Source organism: Rhodnius prolixus, unplaced genomic scaffold (genome assembly GCF_049639745.1).
Source record: "Rhodnius prolixus isolate KJV_2025 unplaced genomic scaffold, Rpr scaffold_9, whole genome shotgun sequence".
NCBI lineage: Eukaryota > Metazoa > Arthropoda > Insecta > Hemiptera > Reduviidae > Rhodnius > Rhodnius prolixus.
This window is the reverse complement of record NW_027411604.1, coordinates 2,672,357-2,691,146: the sequence shown is the minus strand read 5'-3', so window position 1 is coordinate 2,691,146 and position 18,790 is coordinate 2,672,357. Positions and strand designations below refer to the sequence as shown.

Below are 18,790 nucleotides of genomic sequence, written 5' to 3'. Positions count from 1 at the left end.
AGAACTTATTTCATCTAAAGACAAAAGTTTGAATGAGGAAGGTTAGGTCTTAATCAATCTGAAGAGTAAAACATTTTACAAAGCACTGCAGCTTACTTAGAAGCATTACTAGTTCACAATACTAAAATATGACAGCTTACTTCTTTAAGAGACTATACTGGGAAAGCCTAACTCTCTTCCACAATACTTAAAACTTCAACCCATTCTCACCAGACCCTGCTCTGCTCAATTTAGCTGAAACTCCCTAAGCTGAATACTCTGGAGTATTCTGCGTAGACTACTCAGTTTTCCTTAGAAACTTTTTATTGTGAACAATTAATTTTAAATTTCTTTTATTTTGGTAAGATTCTGGTAGAGAATTTGAATTCCACTTTACATAGTTACACGATCTAGTTCTTAAATTGCTTGCTGCTCTTTTTATTTCGTATTCCTTTCTGCGCTTGTTTAAGAAATTCAATATATTCAACTCCTGTAATCCTCACAGGAGAAATCTTTTTATTATCTTTAAATATTCTGTTCATCGTCTTCATGTTCATCTCTTTTTTCCTTATGCACATTTCTTATTTTCAGCATGTCGATTTAATTACTTTAAACATATTTTTTGGTTTTTTGATCCAGAGTTCCTTTTTCTTCTTTCATACTTCTCTTAAACAAAGAAACATTTCCTGCCTTTTCTTGGTCTTTTAAGCAAACGTCTTTTAATATTTCCATTTTCGTTTTTTTTTCCTTTCGTGGGTCCACGCTTTGCCTACTTCTTCTAACAAATTATTATCTTTTTCCTCTGTACTTTAGGCCTCCTTTTCACAACAGCTATTTCTTTTTTATTATTTCCCGTCTGTCTTTTTTCTTTTTTTACATTCCGCTCTTGCTTTTTATTACTGTTCCGTTTTATTTAGTACTGTTTAAGCTAGTTCTTAAATTGCTTGCTGCTCTTTTTATTTCGTATTCCTTTCTGCGCTTGTTTCTCATTTTATTAGTCATATTTTAATTATAATAAATTGTTATATACATACTCTTTTTTTTATACATGCTTCTAGAGAGCGGAAACATTACGATCGTGCCCATTTTCTTGTCTTCTTTATTTATGTATAGCATTTTCAAGTGAAGGGAATTAACTTGTTGGTTAACGCATTGGATTTCCAAGCGTGGGGATGGATTTTTATTGTTATTGGACAACGTTTTAAACGCCTTCCACCTGCTCTCTTTTTTCTTGGTCTTGGAAAACAAGCCGCAGCACAAGGCAATTTGTATTTGTTCTAAGTTTGGTAGAAAGGTAATGTAATGTAATGAAATCGCCTATTTTTTCAGGCGGGGCTTAACATCCTACTACCAATTAGGTGTCGTGGACGGAGGCGACTGGCAAACATACTTTACTCCAAATTTCTTTTATTAACCATTAAATAAAATCCAAGGCCTAAAGACCGGGAATCGAACCTAGTACCACAATGCAGATTAGCTTTACTGGTCTCGCAAGTTTAGTATAAAGATATTGCAACGTTTCTTACAACATGAGGTCAGAAGAGCATCATTGTCTTATTACAAGATTACGTTCAACATTGAGTATCCAAACCTGGTCTTAGGATCTCCAATGGAGTCCTAGATGTAGACGGTGAACATGAATCTGTTCCTATCACTTCTGAACTTTCTTACAGTATTTTGTGACATAATCAGCCCCTTGTCTTAAGCTGTTTAAGAAATTCAGAATAGCAGTTGTTTCTAGGGCGAAACTTCTCCCCTCAAACTGACTTGTCACAGGTGACAAACTTTGCATTACTTCACTTCCAAAGGAAGTACACTTCCAGCACTGATTCTTCACCTTTCCAAAGTCCCCTAACTGTGTGTGTACCACTGCTTGTTTATTGTTTCACATTCTCATAAAATTCTAGACAAAAGATTGATTCTTTTTTTTGGAACCTAACATTTACAAAAACTTGAAAGATTTGTTTTGCCAACCGAAATGATCTTTTTTTTTAAAAAAACAAAATCTCTCCTCTAATCATCATCGTCATTTTCCGATCGAAATACTTGATTCTACTTCAAGGTAAATGTGAATAAACTGTAAGTTTCAAGCAATAATTTTACATCTGAGTGGTGCAGTTATTTTTTGACAATTTCTCTTCCATAATCAGTTTTCTTACAGCTTCTTGTGCAACTTCTTTATTAAGTAACTAACTAGATCTTCTTCGCCAGCTATTCCTTGATCTTTGGTATTAAACTTTTTGTATTTTCGTTTTATACGTTTCTTGTACCTTCATCTTTCTATTAAATGTGTTCAAACTTTTTTTCTTATTCCTCTTTTTATCATTCTTCTCCATAAACCTAATCTTCTTCTTGTAATTTGAATTTTTTCCCCCTCATCTTTTGCCTTTAATTTATTCTTGATGCTTCCTGATCATTTTTATCGTTATTACTATTTATTATTCTTTCGCTTTCCTGTTATTTTCTGCTTATTTGAAATGTTTCCTTAATTGTTTATCTTCTTTTAGATTGTAATCTTCTTCTGTTCAATAGTCTACCGCTTCTTCCGAAATTTTACGTTTCTTGTCTGTCTTCTTTGCCTTATTTTACTCGAATCTTTTAATTCCCATTTTTCTTGTCTTCCTTATTCTTCTGCTAATTTTAATTTTTACTCTTGATTCCAGTATTTATTCGTCACTTTTGTATTCCGCTGCTACTTTTCCCAATTATTCCTCTGTTTTGGTAACTTCTTTTTTTACTGTCTTACCTTTGGAAAGTGTGCGCTCTACTTTGATTTTTCGCTGGAAATACTGAGTTTTCCTAAGCACGAGGCAGTATTCTTTTACAAATTGTTCTACCTCAGTGCGAAGTGAACATAATTGAAGAACTGAAAATCACCCAGCAATAAAAAGAACATTATTGTATTGAACTCAACTTGAGTCCAACTGACTATTTGTATTTGAGTCTAATTGTAAGTTTCAAATAAACTTAATTCCGCAATTTGGGAATCGGAGAAAGTTATGCTATTATTACAAACTGATTAAATTGATTTTGAGGATTGATTTTTTTTAAAGTATAAACTGAAATCAATTTCCGACCAAAATTGATTTGGTTAACTCTTAGAAGGAAGAACAAAGTATGATTAGCTGAGATTCATCTGTCTGTCTTTAGGAAACCTTTTTTTAAAAAATCTGAGAAATAAGATTAGATTTAATAACTTTATTAATACTTTTATTACATGAAGCAAAGGAGAAGGATTCAGTGAAGATCCTTAATATTAGATTTATGAAGTAAGTAAAGACTAGAAAAATACTTACACCAACAAGGGGGACTTAGACATAAGCTTGTTGCTCTATCTAGTCTAGTGTAGTTGGACAGAAGACTAACTTGGTACAATATATTGAGGCTGGCGAAATAAATCACAGCTTCTTCCTCGTATTTCCTGGACAGAAGCTAGTTATAACCTCACTAAAACTATTACCTTCGTTTTTGTTTTATACTTTGCACAAAAAGTGTCATTTTCTATTTAGTGACGTGACTGGCTACGCAGTATTAATGGTACCAGTTGATTGATTTATTACTTTCTTTATTTCGCACTTTGCCAATTTCAAAGGCGATTTGCCGCGGCAATAAAGTTGTGTTTGGGAAATATTGCATCGGTGGCTAGAAGCTTTTTCTTTTGAAATCTTTAATCAAGACCCAAGTTTCAGCGGCGTTTTTAGTACCAAGCTTGTATACATTTCTTTTTTTGGGCATTTTTTTTTAATATTGCCGCTTAATACAATCCTCAAAGTTCTGACTTAAACATTTTTTTTACCAACTGTTTAAGGATTAGGGCTTATAAAAGCGGGATGGAATCTATGCTCCATTGCACCGCAGCCAAAAAAGGCTTATTGTACCTTGTCCTTTACATCTAGTAGACGAATCTTCCTCTACTAAAGAGGTTGAGGACTTTGCTTACTACTTGTTTTTGCACTACTATCTCCTTTGGTTTCAAAATTCCAAAGGTTTCATAGCGCAACCGCTCGATTGTACCACAATCGAACAACAAGTGAGAGGCCGTTTCCTCCACTTACTGACACAAACAAGCTAGCAAGCCGCACCTTGTACAGATGCTTCCCTACCATGCCCCTGTGAATAGGCCTGTAATCAGAGTAATCTGATTCTTACACAAGCACAGAGTCACTTTGGTTCTTTGTTTACACAGCCCAAGGCTTCATAGTCTTATTGTATTGGACCCCAGGACACATCACCCAGTTCTTTTCATGCTCTCTCTCCAGATCCAATCTCTTAAGCGCCCGCTCGAACTGCTGCACCCTTGGTGATGATTCCAGGCTCCATTCCTGGCCAGTTAATAGGTTGTTTCATCTCCTCTTAATCCCCACAAGCCCCAGCGCCCATTCCAGCTGAACTTTATTGTGCCGAGCCAGTTGTTCCAGGGCCTTCTTACACCTTGGCTGCCCGAAAAGACTTGCAACTCTTTATTTTGAGTTATATTTCATTTTTTTATCACTTTAGAAAAACATCTTATCACTTTTCCTCTCTCTCTGAAGTAAAATTTTTGAAAACAATTTTCAAAAAAAACTAGTTTATGTGCTTGTAATCACCATCCAAAGGTTTGGGAAAATTCCAAAGCTTCCAAATTATTGGGAAAATAGTAAAGTGATGAAAGTCCATTCCTATTTCCACAATTACGAAGGGGTACTTTATTGATTTATTGGTACCATTGATCCAGGAAAATTTATTTTTTTAGGAGTTCAGGAGGAGGGAGGACTTTTCTATAAAATTTCATTTCAATCTGATGGGTTTTCCTCTCTTTATCGTTTCAGGTAGAATTAAATTTGATTCTAAAATTAGAAGTTGCCAGAAAGTTGTGGGAGATATGATTCTGGAAAATCTTGTATTTCACCGGATATTTTGCGTACTTATGAAATCTCAATTTCTATTTCCGGTAAAAAGTCCAAAACACTTATGAGGGTTAAGCGGAAGTAAAAAAAAAAATCAATCAATCTCCTCATTTAAATAAGAAATACAAAGTGGTTGGAATGTTTGGCTCCCCAGAATATGCTAGTATGCACAAATATTGAGTCTGAATGTTTGAACCCTAGGGTAGACAGGTGAGAGCGTTCATTTTTGGTACGGGAAATTGTGGGGATGTGAGCGTGTGTGTAAGAGAGGAAATGAAACCTCGACTTCATCCGCCAACCAAAAAAAAAAAAAAAGGTGGGGAAAGCTCTACTCCGCACTTACAACCTCTTTTCATCTCGCGCACTGTGTGTGTCTGTGTGTATGCGATCCTTTTAGAGAGGGCAAAGCCCTGTTTTGCCCTAGAATGCAGTACCATGGTTTAGGGGGAGCAAAACCATGTAGAAACCAACCTCTTGAATACCTTGCGGGATACAAATTGCTAGGTCTTTGGCCTCATCAACTATTTATTGAATTGAGTGAGGCTGTCTGTGGTGAGAGGCAGAGTTCATGCTGGAGTCCAGGTTGATGGAATTCAGTGAGAAGCTCGTAGTTCTATTTTTGCTTTCAGTTTTTTTTTTTTTTTTCAACACTCTTGAGTGAAAGGGAAGAGGAAGTGGGTGAAAAAGGAAGTTTGTTTTATATATATGTATACATCATGGGTTTGGATGTTTTATGGTGGAACGAGTGACGTAATCTAGTGAAGAGTGGTGGGGGATTCCGTGCACTTGAGGAACATAAACTACTGAGCTTATCTTACAAGATTTTTTCTCTTCGGTTTTTTCAACTTCCGGTCTTATTTATTTACAGCTAAACGAGATTTTTGTTAATTTTTTTTCCTCCCCTCTTTACTAATGACGTGAACAAGAACTATTTTTTTTTAGCGAAAGGGTTTAAGATGATCGACAGGTGCGTGGTCCTCCAGTTAAATCTGAACCATGACTTCCCAACTGTTTTTTTTTTCTTTTTCCACGTGGAAATCCTCCCACAAAATTAAAAATGGAGTAAGTCAATGCCAAAAGAATTTAAAGATAATTTACGTTCTGTCTATATGTTTTCATCTTTGAAAAATATTCTAACGCACCAAAAACTATTAATTCTTTCAAGTATTACGCTTATCCCTTAACATTATCATACATTAACCATTTTTCCGGGTAATTTCAATAAGGTCTTATACGAGCTGAGTCCAATAACACCCAAGTCTGTTCCGATATCTGCAGCTATCTTTACAGACAAACAAACTCCACACATTCTATTTTAGAATTAATGGAAGTCAAAGTTCTGGGTATATTGTCGGTATGTTTGTTTGTTAGTAAAGTAAAGTAATTGCCTATTTTTTCAGGCGGGCTTTACGTCCTAACACCCGAATTAGGTGCCGTGGACGGAGATGCCTAGCTAACATACTTTACTGTAAATTTCTCATATTAACCATTAAAGGTATAGACCGGGGAATATAGCCTAGTACCGCAATACATCTTAGCTTTGCGGGTCTAGCCTCTAACCTCTCGACTACCCTGCCGACTAGCAAACATATTTTACTATAAATTTCTCTTATTAAACAATAAAGGTATAGACCGGGGAATATAGCCTAGTACCGCAATACATCTTAGTTTTGCGGGTCTAGCCTCTAACCGCTCGGCTACCGTGGAGACTAGCAAACATACTTTACTGTAAATTTCTCATATTAACCATTAAAGGTTTAGACCGGGGAATATAGCGCAATACATCTTAGCTTTGCGGGTCTAGCCTCTAACCGCTCCGGCTACCGTGGCGCCTAGCAAACATACTTTACTGCAAATTTCTCATATTAACCATAAAAGGTATAGACCGGGGAATATAGCCTAGTACCGCAATACATCTTACCTTTGCGGGTATAGCCTCTAACCGTTCGGCTACCGTGGCGACTAGCAAACATACTTTACTACGAATTTCTTATATTAACCATGGAAGATATAGACCGGGGAATATAGCCTAGTACCGCAATACATCTTAGCTCTGCGGGTCTAGTCTCTAAGCGCTCGGCTATCGTGGCGACTAGTTTGTTAGTACATTTACAATATGTTCGGCTGTTCTGTTCATCTTAATTTTTCACTTAGATTTAATTATAAAATTAATTCTAAATTAAAAAAAAAATTCTCACAAAAGAAAAAAGAAAAAATGAAAAACTTTGATATAAGAACAAAAATTTAATTAAAATTAATTCAGCCTGCAAACAATAGTTCTTTTTGTTCCTTAATTTGTCCTTTACGCCTTCGCTTAGTTGATGAACCTTCTTTTAGAATAAAACCCTCTTAATTAGGGTAAATCTTGGCATACTTTTTTTTTTAACACAAAATATGTAATTACGTAAAACTGCTTTTTGTAGAAGTCACAAAAAAGGTTTGTATTTTCCATTTTTTTGGTGTATTTCATGATTTTTTCAATCATTATTATCTTTATTACTATTATTAACTATAAAAATAGTTTAGGGAAGGGATTAAGCTCAGTGGTTAGCGTATTTTCTGGATTCAAGGGTTTCAATCTTGACTCTTAGGAGTTTCTTCTTACAGTTCGGTGATTAGATAGTGTTGTACGTTACGAGAGAACACTGTCCAGAGGTCGGCAGTACACTGAAAACAATTTTCGGGTGCTAATTGAACTCAGATAAAAAGAATTTGACTTTATATTTTAAAAGCTAACGCCGTCTGCGTTAGTTTAATAAAGAAAGTGGAAAAACAAAAGACCCTTGTATCTCTCTCTCTCTTTCTCTCTCTCTCTCTCTCTCTCTCTCTCTGGGAAATGCCCTTAATCGAATTTAGTCTGAAAAAAGGTTACTAAGAAAAGCTGTAGACCTCATAGTGTACACGTATACATAGTCCAAAGAAAATTGGAACTATTTTTCGTGAAAATCTTTTATAAAAACTTTAAATTTGCATTTAGTAAAGGGCTATCTAGTAAGGGGAATTGTTCGATTTACTTAAGTTCTTTGCCACGGTAGCCGAGCGGTTAGAGGCTAGACCCGCAAAGCTAAGATGTATTGCGGTACTAGGCTATATTCCCCGGTCTATACCTTTAATGGTTAATATGAGAAATTTACAGTAAAGTATGTTTGCTAGTCGCCACGATAGCCGGAGCGGTTAGAGGCTTGACCCGCAAAGCTAAGATGTATTGCGGTACTAGGCTATATTCCCCGGTCTATACCTTTAATGGTTAATATGAGAAATTAGCAGTAAAGTATATTTGCTAGTCGCCACGATAGCCGGAGCGGTTAGAGGCTAGACCTGCAAAGCTAAGATGTATTGCGGTACTAGGCTATATTCCCCTGTCTATACCTATTATGGTCTATTACATATTAATGGTTAATATGAGAAATTTTACAGTAAAGTATGTTTGCTAGTCACCTCCGTCCACGACACCTAATTTGTGGTAGCTGGACGTTAAGCCCCGCCTGAAAAAATAGGCGATTACTTTATATTACTTACTTTTACTTAAGCACTGAAGGTTTTGAGCCCTTTTTTAGCTTGCTGATCGCTGTTCAGCTTAATCATCTTTACCTTCAGTCTTGCGGCATCCCCAGCAAATCTCAGTTGCAACTTTCAGCGAAAATAAGATGGATCTGCCAATTAAGCCCCCTACAACAACAACGACAACAAAAAATCAACCATAATTCCCTTTAACTACGATTACACTTCATCTACAAGACTGAGATAAAAGAGAAGAAAGAAAAATATTAATAATAAGATAAATAAATAAAGAAAAGGGAAAAATAAGGGATGGCAGAATTATAAAAGAGTGTGGTATATAAAAAGGGACAGCCGGGAAATGCTGGTTTTGAATGAGCCAAAGGGCATAAATATATGGTGGTGGTGTGACAGCGATGATGCATAGCGCTAGGACACCGCTTTTGAGGAGAGCTCCCATAGTGGGGGGCCCTTTTTTGCCCTTTATTTCTTTCTTTCCCTAACAAAGAAGGAATCCGAAGAAAGCGCACCATACTGGGCCACTTGGCTGCTGAATATGACTGTCTCTCTCTCTCTCTCTCTCCGTTTTCTCGTTTCCGGTTTTGCTCTCTCTTTTTATCTTCCATATTCATTTCCTAACCTCCCACTTTCGCATGTGTGCTCGAATATCCTAAAATAATTTCTGGCGACAAAATAACCATGATCAATCGTCTCTTAGCGGAGTTTGAATTTTCTATAAACTTGTAATTTATACTAAGAAGTAGGAACCGGGTGCTAGTCTAAAGCAGTGATTCTCAAACCGCTGTGCCACGCGGCACTTTTGAAGTGTACCGCCCAAATTTTAAAACTGCATATAATAAAAATTATACAGGGTGAACCAGTAAGTAACACTGGCCCTATACTGGTAAGTAAACCATAGGCCCTACTGTGTTTAGTACATCTAAAGTGGAGTTCAATGACGTATTGGCCAACTTCATATTTTCCACTGTTCTTGAGTGACGTCACTTTAATTTTTTTCTTCTAAAATCATTACTTTTTTTTGCAAAAGTAAAGTAAAGTAATTGCCTATTTTTTCAGGCGGGGCTTAACGTCCAACTACCATTTACTAGGTGTCGTGAACGGAGGCGACTAGCAAACGTACTTTACTATTTCTCATTTAACCATTAAATAAAATCCAAGGCCAAGACCGGGAATCGAACCCAGTACCACAATGCATATTAGCTTTGCAGGTCTCGCCTCTTAACCCGCTCGGCTACCGTGGCGCCTTCCAATAAAAATGTTATTACTCAGAAAGTTTTAGTCCGAATTTGATTCTGATGACAAGGTTAGAAAGACAGATAAATTTCCTAAAAATTGACATTATTTTGAAGCATAAGCTATTCTCCAAACAGCTTCAATCTTCCTCCTGGATACTGAGAAAAATAAAAGAAATCGAAAATTTTTTGAAGAAAACTCATTAGACCCTTGCGTGATCATTACCCGACCTAGGTGCTGTCCACTTTTTATAAAAGTTTCCTTGTCTAATGGGGCTTTCAAACGGTATATCATTTTCCAGGATTCCTTTTATCTTCGTATGGGAAATTAAGTTTGTTCTTCAAGAAATACGTGTTCACGAGCACTCAACAGTGTTAGTTAACGAGTTGTTTAATTCATTGAAAACTCTTTTAGATGGACCAATAGTCAATTTTTAAAGTAGATTGTCTTAAAATAAGGAAGTCAAACGTTACAAATTGCACTTAAAAAATAAAAAAATAAAAAACAGCCTTCTCCACAATTGTTCTCTTCCTTTAGGTGTTAGCACATTCCAGAATTAGGTGGTTGGCGTCTACTATTATTCCAGAAGTACTGGAACACTTGTGCGTTGCTTACACATCAATCCTGGTTAGATGATGCGGCGAATAATTATGATTTTGATTGACTATGATTAAGAAACTTTGAATTAAATCAACCCCAATTTCAATTCTTTCTCCTAAAAACGTAGGAGCAAAATAAATAAAAAAAAATTGCAATTTAAAGAAAAAGTGCCGCGAGAGAGCAGGAAGCGGAAATATAAGGCAATAGGAATGTTCATAATATCCGGGCATACCAGGGACATATTGGGAGCTGGTATATGACTTTTATAAGGTGAATGATCTCCTAAAAATGGGTTGTTCCCTTACTGCTTTATTTCAAACAATTTTTATTACTTATTTTATAATTTTCGTTACAATAATTTGCTATAATTAGTATTACGTGCGATAGGTGAAAAATATATTAGCGTGGTATCGATGAATCGATAAATGAATTTTTATATATTTGTATTTTCTTTTTTTTTTTAATCTTTTATTGTAATTTACCACTGCAACAGTTGTTGCAACAAGCAAATATGGTAAAATATGGTAAAAGAAAAAAGAAATAGTAGAAAATCATGAGTGGAGAAGGCACCCAGTGGTGTCACCCCAAAAAACGTGCTTTGCTCTCACGTTAAGAGAAGATCACGAGGCCATCTTCTCTTCAATCTCCTTATAGGGATTACCTGGTAATGTGGAGGAAGATAGGTGTTCTTATTAGAGGGTTAGGATGAGCTGATGTAGAGGAATCAAAAATTTGAGAAAACGAGTGTTAGCAAGAGATTTGTAATGAAAGGGATTTTGAGATCATTATGGATAGTGTGAGGTTACATGCATAGAACGGAGCGTTAAGAAGTTTTCTGAAGTATTTTTGGACTGTAATGTCTGGAGGCTTAGTGAGTTGTCGATCCCCCATACTTCGATTGGCCGTATGACCAGTAGATATAAGAGTCTTTTGTTATGTAGGCTAAGTTTCGAACGTTTGTCAAGTAGTCTGTCGAGAAGTTTTGTAGCGTTGGTTAGTTTCTTGTCTTTTCCAGTCTAGTCTGGGGGATTCCATGTCAACCGTTTGTTTCTAGGTACAGTTCCAAGGTAGCGTACTTTGTCCACAGTTGGTACAGGAGTTTGGTTCAAGATGATAGGAGGTAGGATTTTCCGTCTGAGAGTAAATACTACAAAACTTTGACTTCGTAACGTTAGTTTTGATTCTCCATTTGTGTAAGCCAGTCCTGTAAGTGGGTTGATGTGTGTTTGTAGAGCTCGTGTAGCGATAAGAGGATCGGAATGAGGAGATAAGATTGCAGTATCGGCAGCAAAGGTAGAAAGAATGGTATTTGAATGTTGAGGTATGTCTGTTGTATATAAGGAGTAAAGAAGAGGGACCTAGGACACTGCCCTGAGGAACACCAGCTGGAGCTCGAGGAGTAAAAAAAAAAAACATAAGTGCTGCAGGAGGAGTAAAAAAATTATAATTACAATATAAAAAAAATGGTTCTCTGTATAGGTCTGTTAAAACCGGAAGAGCTTTTTTCTTTGCGTATATATTCAGGAAGTTCTAGTAGCCCTGATGGTTGACCCGATAAACAAGATTTAACACGCGCGAATTCTCACACCTGTTTTTGCTATAGTGTGGAGGGAAGGAAAATACAAATAAAAGAAATTGAGGGATAATCCCTATATCGTGCAGAATTTTCATCAACTGATTACTGCGCGAAGAAGGGGTTAATGTTTATGTAGACTTGGGAAAATATGAGTTTTTTTGGGGGTTTTAATTTTCCTCAGTTTTTCATTGAATGAGTGTAAATTTTTGGCGGGTTATCCGCGAAGAGATTTCGTATTTAAATTATAATCCTCTTATTGTTTTTCTCTGTCAGAGGAAATGAGAGGTTTGTGTTGGTTTTATTGTGTGGGAAACTAGCATGCTCTGTTTTTCTCACCACTATAGAAAATGGTTTTTCTTTTTTTCCATCATTTTGTTTGAATGACCATGAAAAATGAGTAGAAAAAACAGCTCGCATAACCTTCATCTAGGAACCAGACTGCAACAATCAACCCCAAATCATATCCTCTGGTGCGATAACTCATGTGCATTCATGCATACATACAAAAAAAAAAAGCACACATATATAGTATATATGCATTATACACACTGAACGCACACATACATTCAATAATAAACCCCTTTTCACTCTGGAGATAAACTAAACAGAAAACTGGGGTATATACTGGTTTTTAAGGTATTAAAATAGGATTTCCGGGCTTGCAGTGATGGGAGGTTAAAGCTAAATCCAGTGGGGAATGAGTGTGAAATGGGATATGCAAATATTTTGCCGTGGTGAAAAGTGAACTTACCCATCCACCCGCACACCCGAAAAGAGATCTCTCATAACACATATGGGGAGGTTATCTCCCACTTCTGACACCACTTTATACATGCACAAATAGACAAACTTATTCACGTACAATCCTGCACACGCACGTAGAATGGCTAAAAAAAAAAAAAAAATAACACTGCGCTACTTAGAACGGACATAGTCTAGCCAGTATTTTATATGTCACTAGATTGGTTTGCGCCAATGTATTGTTGTTGCAATGTAAAGATGGAGTAATATGACCTGCATAAAATTTATATTTATTCTAGTTAAGTTCAGTTTTTGATGGTCATTTATTTATTTTACAATACTTTCTTAACTTCTTCTTTTGGTTGGCACTACTGCCATTGAAGAGCCTTGGCTTCCGCAACTAGTTCGCCCTGGCCCCACCTGTTTCCTTCCATCTTCCTTCCAATTTTACCTCAAATTTTTACTATAATTGTGAATAATTCTTTTTTACTAAATTTATATATTTTGTTTCAGGTAAGGAAAAACCATGTTTAAAAAAAAAATAAATACGCTGGAAAATTTCAGGTAATTTTCTTTTTTATTTAATTTTTCCCTGATCAAAATTCTAAGTCCTGAAAATGGGCTTATACAGGGTGACCAGAGTTATATGCTCCACCCACTTTTTTTTTTAAACGGCGGGAAATTTCGAAAAAATAAAAAACACGTATTTAATCATTTTTAGTCTAGTTTATTTTCAGTGATTGACCTATTTTTTTAAACCCCTGTATCTCGAGATACAGCATCCAACTTTAGTTTTTCAATTGGAACGATATATTTTTTTTGTTGCATATTTTTATAGTATTTGAGCTCCTAAATAAAACAAAAAAAATTTTTTTGAAATCGGTTAGGTTTTTCAAAAGTTATGGTAATTTAAAATATGAAAAACAAATTTCAGTTTATTGTCAAAATTACGGTAATTTTTATTAAAGAATCTGTTCAAACTGGGCACAATCAACGGATAGGCAAGCCAAAACTCTGGACTACCACGCTCTGTGTGTAGCAGCACTTATGGTGGCGAAGTCCAAGATCTAGACAGGCTAGAGTCATTCAACGTTTCAGATCATCGACTGAAGCCACGGGATTAAGGTTACTGTACACTTTATTTTTGTAGATATCCTCACAAAAAATAGTCCATTTGGGTTAAGTCCGGAGATCGAGGTGGCCATTGGATGGGACAATAGCACTTTTCATGGAAATTTCTGTCCAGGTAACCTCGAACCACTCTCGCATTATGTGCTGGGCAACCATATTGTTGAAAATACATATCTAGCTGACGTTGTAGAGGGACATCTTCAAACAGAACTGGCAAAATGTCTCTTAAAAAAAAGTTAGGTACCTTTCACCAGTTAAGTTCTCTTTGTAGAAGTATGGGCCGATTAGTTGATTTCCTAAAACTCCACACCAAACGTTTGTAGAAAAAACAACCTGAACGTCGAATAAATTTAGCCTGCCTAGATCTTGGACTTCGCCACCATAAGTGCTGCTACACACAGAGCGTGGTAGTCCAGAGTTTTGGCTTGCCTATCCGTTGATGGTGCCCAGTTTGAACAGATTCTTTAAAAAAAAATAACGTAATTTTGACAGTAAACTGAAATTTGTTTTTCATATTTTAAATTAGCATAACTTTTGAAAAACCTAACCGATTTCAAAAAATGTTTTTTTTGTTTTATTTAGGAGCTCAAATACTATAAAAATATGCAACAAAAAAAATATATCGTTCCAATTGAAAAACTAAAGTTGGATGCTGTATTTCGAGATACAGGGGTTTAAAAAAATGGGTCAATCACTGAAAATAAACTAGACTAAAAATGATTAAATACGTGTTTTTTATTTTTTCGAAATTTCCCGCCGTTAAAAAAAAAAGTGGGTGGAGCATATAACTTTGGTCACCCTGTATATAACAATTTTTTTGTATTGCAAAATTTTAATTTAAAGAAATTTAAATCACCCAAATCGCGATAAGAGAAAACTGAATTTAATTTTGAAACCAGATATTTCTTTTTTTCTCTTAATGAAACAATCAATTAAGTATAAGTACAAAATACTCATCAATGAGCACCAGCTGGAAGCTCATTGATGAAATCAAAGACATCAATATATTTGTAACTTGTAACTTCTCTTCAAAAAATGTTTAATAATTATTTAAAAAAAATTCAGTCTCTTCAACCGTTTTGGTAGTTCGTGAAATGTAAATCATTTTGACAGATAACTTTATGGGTAAGAAAGTTCAGTTTAAGGGGGTACGCTGATCCTAGAACTTAGGTAGCAGTTAGTACTAAGTTATGTATGCCAGGATCTGTTTCATTGGATTAGTTTTGGCGAAATTCCGGTAGAAAGTAACCCCGAACTGACAGAAGTTCTGTCAGGTGCTTCAATCAATATAGACTTTTAACAGCATAATTTACATAAAATAACATTTTTTTAAGATCAATTTAAAATGTATCTAATTATTACTAAAATTATCTAGATTATTGAAACTGCACATTGCAAGAAAATTACACTTTAAGTAATTACACTTCAACAGTAAGATAATGCTAAAAATAATTCGAAACGTTCAACTAGATACAGGGGTCGCCAAACGTTTTTGATCATGGCCCCCCCCCTATATAATTTTTCGAAATCTCCCACAGACCCCCATAAAAGTAATTTTCAGTTAATTAAAAATAAAACTATCAATTAGGTACTGTGTTTGTACATTTATTTTATTGATTTTAAACATTTATTAAAGTTATTTTACATTGTTGTAACAATAGTTTTATGAAAAATATCTTAATGTTAAAAATTTAAATACCTTAATATTTATAAATCCCGACCTGACTGCCTTCAGGCTAAAGAAATTCTTGGCCTGTCAAAAGCGGCTGTAGTTGGTTTTAGCAGATCCCAGATCCGCCAGTTGGATCAGTTGTTGAGTGGACATGCGAATTTAGTGTATCATCTTTTCAAATGCGGCCTTACCCAGTCGCTAATCTGCGCCGGCTGTGGTGCGTCCAATGAGACTGTGCGGCTCTTTGTAGAGGTGTGCCCCCGTTTATTCTAAAACTAGATTTCTCGTCTTCGGAAGGTCTTTAACAGAACTTTCTAGGTTTATTCAGTGCACTGTGGCGATTGAGTCGCCATGCTCTCTAGTGTCCTGTTACTACTTTATTAGTTTATTGTATTGGCATCTGGCAACCTTAAGCCGGATTTGTTGTTTTAAAGCTCCCAGTATCTCTTATGAGATGATGGGTGGGCGGGGAACAATGGACATTTTGGATTGCCTGCGTTCCTTCCCCTTTTTGGTGGAACAATCTACAATTTATTAAATAATAAGTAATTATAAATAAGTAAAGTAACTACAGGTATTGCTTCTTAATTAAATGAGATGGGGTGTGCCTGGTGTTTCTTTGCAAGGTTCCACTATATTGGGTTCGAAATTGTTTTTCCTTCGACCCCCACTGGCTCAGATCAACCCCCTACTTTTGTTAAATAGACCCCTGGGGGAGGGGGCGACCTCTGGCTCTAGACTAAACTAAATTTTCTTTTACCATTGACCAAATTCTCCAGAACCCTGGAACGTGAAAGTTACTACATAAGCGCTTAATCTTAAATCCGATGCTTGTGACTCGCAAGTAGTATAATGGCTTTACCGCTCTGGGAAATTTATTATAAACAGATCTTATTCAATAGAAAATCTAGTGCCCATTTTAATAGTTTATCTTGATTTCCCGGCTTTCAAAGGAAAAACCACATTAACCACATCCAATCTTATTACTATTTGGGGAAAAAACATATAAATATGTCGTGTTTAAATTGGCACTATTTTCATTAATAGTTATTTCTATGGGTGCAATGTATTTTCAGCTTTTCCATTCTAGTACTGCTTCACAGAGCTGAAGGTGGAAAATCTTGAATAAAAGTTCGTTTTACAGAATAAATTCTGGGTCTAGTAACCAAATTTTATACTCTCGAATTACAGTAACACAAGGAGAATCAATTTAAATAGAAATTAGATTTGTGGATCATAAATTGAGGCTCAGTAAAAATTCATGTGGAAAATTTTAAATTTGGAAAACATTTGAGAGTTGACGACTTTCTTGATGAATCTCGGAGTTCAAAGGAAAAGTCATTACTTAGAACCATGAAAATGGCAGTAAAAGGAGGTCCTGAGAGTTTCCACACCAGATTTTTGGGTTTTCCTTCCGCGCCTGAAGACTAAAAGACATACTTTTCCCATTACTATGTACAACACATAATAAACTTTCTTTCATAGAATTCAGAAATATATTGTTTTTTCTTTTAAGCGAGCGGACATATCGCTGAGCGGAATTCTTAATTTTCAGACCCTTTAAGATTTGTTTCCGGTAGTTAGGGCGGTAGAAAAATGATCCTAACTTTTTCTTTTCTACTCAACTTGAAGAAAACTTTTTATTTTCCTTTTTTTGTAAAAGGAAATACTTTATTCTTTTAGACTTTCAATTTGTCAGCTCCTGAAAAAGATGTTGTTATCCAGATGAACAGAATATTTTTTTTAAAAAAAAAAGTCACTGGCCACTGAAACTTTACACTTCGATTTAGTTTCACCTGGAGACTGATTTATCGATCAAATTCCCTTAATGACGTAACTGGGTACAGATTAGATTTTTCGCTTATTCTATTTGAAAACTGTTTCCAAACTTTCAATCCATAGCAATATTTTTTGTTACTTAGTTAGACAAAGTAAAAAGTTCGCAAAAAAAAAAAAAATGCATAACTCCAGATTAAATTTCCAGAACTGGAAGAAAATATCTGGAGTTATAAAAACAAAGTAAAGTTATACAAATTATATCGTACTGGTGAACAAAAAAGTTAACCAGCCCTTTTACCATTGACCCTACCTTTGTTACCATTCAAAATAATTGGGAAAATTTGTTAACAAAATATTACATGACACTAAAAATAAAAAATAAAAAATGGAGGCGAAGTAAAAATAAACATGTGGAAGGAGGGGGGAAAAACAAAGCAACAAAAGAAAAGTAGGAAAAACAAAGTTAGGCCGGGTGTTACTTTGCTGTCTGTTACAGAATGAAGTTAACACAAAAGTTTACAACTTGCAAGAGGGAAATGTTACCGACTTATTAACTGCTTTAGAACCTCTAGTTACACTTGAAGTTGCAATATGATATTCTTTTTAAAAAATTCATATTTTTTCAATTAATTTAAATTAAATTGAAATTGCTACTTAATTATTTTTATTAAATTGAAAAAATAAAACAAAAAATCATATTTTTGAAAACATAGGTTTTTAACATTATAAAAATTTATCTAACTCGTTTTCTTCTTTCCATCTTTCTAAATTTTAGTTGCCTTCAATTTTACGTTCACTGTAACATAATATAAGGTCTTTCGAGGGAAGATGTCCCTGAACCCCTTCTTAAAACCAAATTTTCATTTTAAGAAAATAATCCCATTATTAAATAGATTATTCGCCTGATTTAAGATTTTTCTGTAATATAGCTGTAACGGTAGCCGAGCGGTTAGAGGCTAGACCCGCAAAGCTAAGATGTATTGCGGCACTAGGCTATATTGCCCGGTCTATACCTTTATTGGTTAATATGAGAAATTTACAGTAAAGTATGTTTGCTAGTCGCCACGATAGCCGAGCGGTTAGAGGCTAGACCCGCAAAGCTAAGATGTATTGCGGTACTAGGCTATATTCCCCGGTCTATACCTTTAATGGTTAATACGAGAAATTTTACAGTAAAGTATATTTGCTAGTCGCCACGATAGCCAAGCGGTTAGAGGCTAGACCCGCAAAGCTAAGATGTATTGCGGTACTAGGCTATATTTCCCGGTCTATACCTTTAATGGTTAATATGAGAAATTTGCAGTAAAGTATGTTTGCTAGACGCCACGGTAACCGAGCGGTTAGAGGCTAGACCCGCAAAGCTAAGATGTATTGCGGTACTAGGCTATATTTCCCGGTCTATACCTTTAATGGTTAATATGAGAAATTAGCAGTAAAGTATGTTTGCTAGTCGCCACGATAGCCGAGCGGTTAGAGGCTAGACCCGCAAAGCTAAGATGTATTGCGGTACTAGGCTATATTCCCCGGTCTATACCTTTAATGGTTAATATGAGAAATTTACAGTAAAATATGTTTGCTAGTCGCCACGATAGCCGAGCGGTTAGAGGGGCTAGACCCGCAAAGCTAAGATGTATTGCGGTACTAGGCTATATTCCCCGGTCTATACCTTTAATG

General features: G+C 35.5%; 1 protein-coding gene across 2 annotated transcripts in view; it reads left to right on the top strand.

Annotated features, from left to right (window-relative positions):
- LOC141454074 (uncharacterized) overlaps window positions 1-18,790 on the top strand; it is a 387,314-nt gene that overhangs the window by 213,722 nt on the left and 154,802 nt on the right. The window lies entirely within an intron of this gene.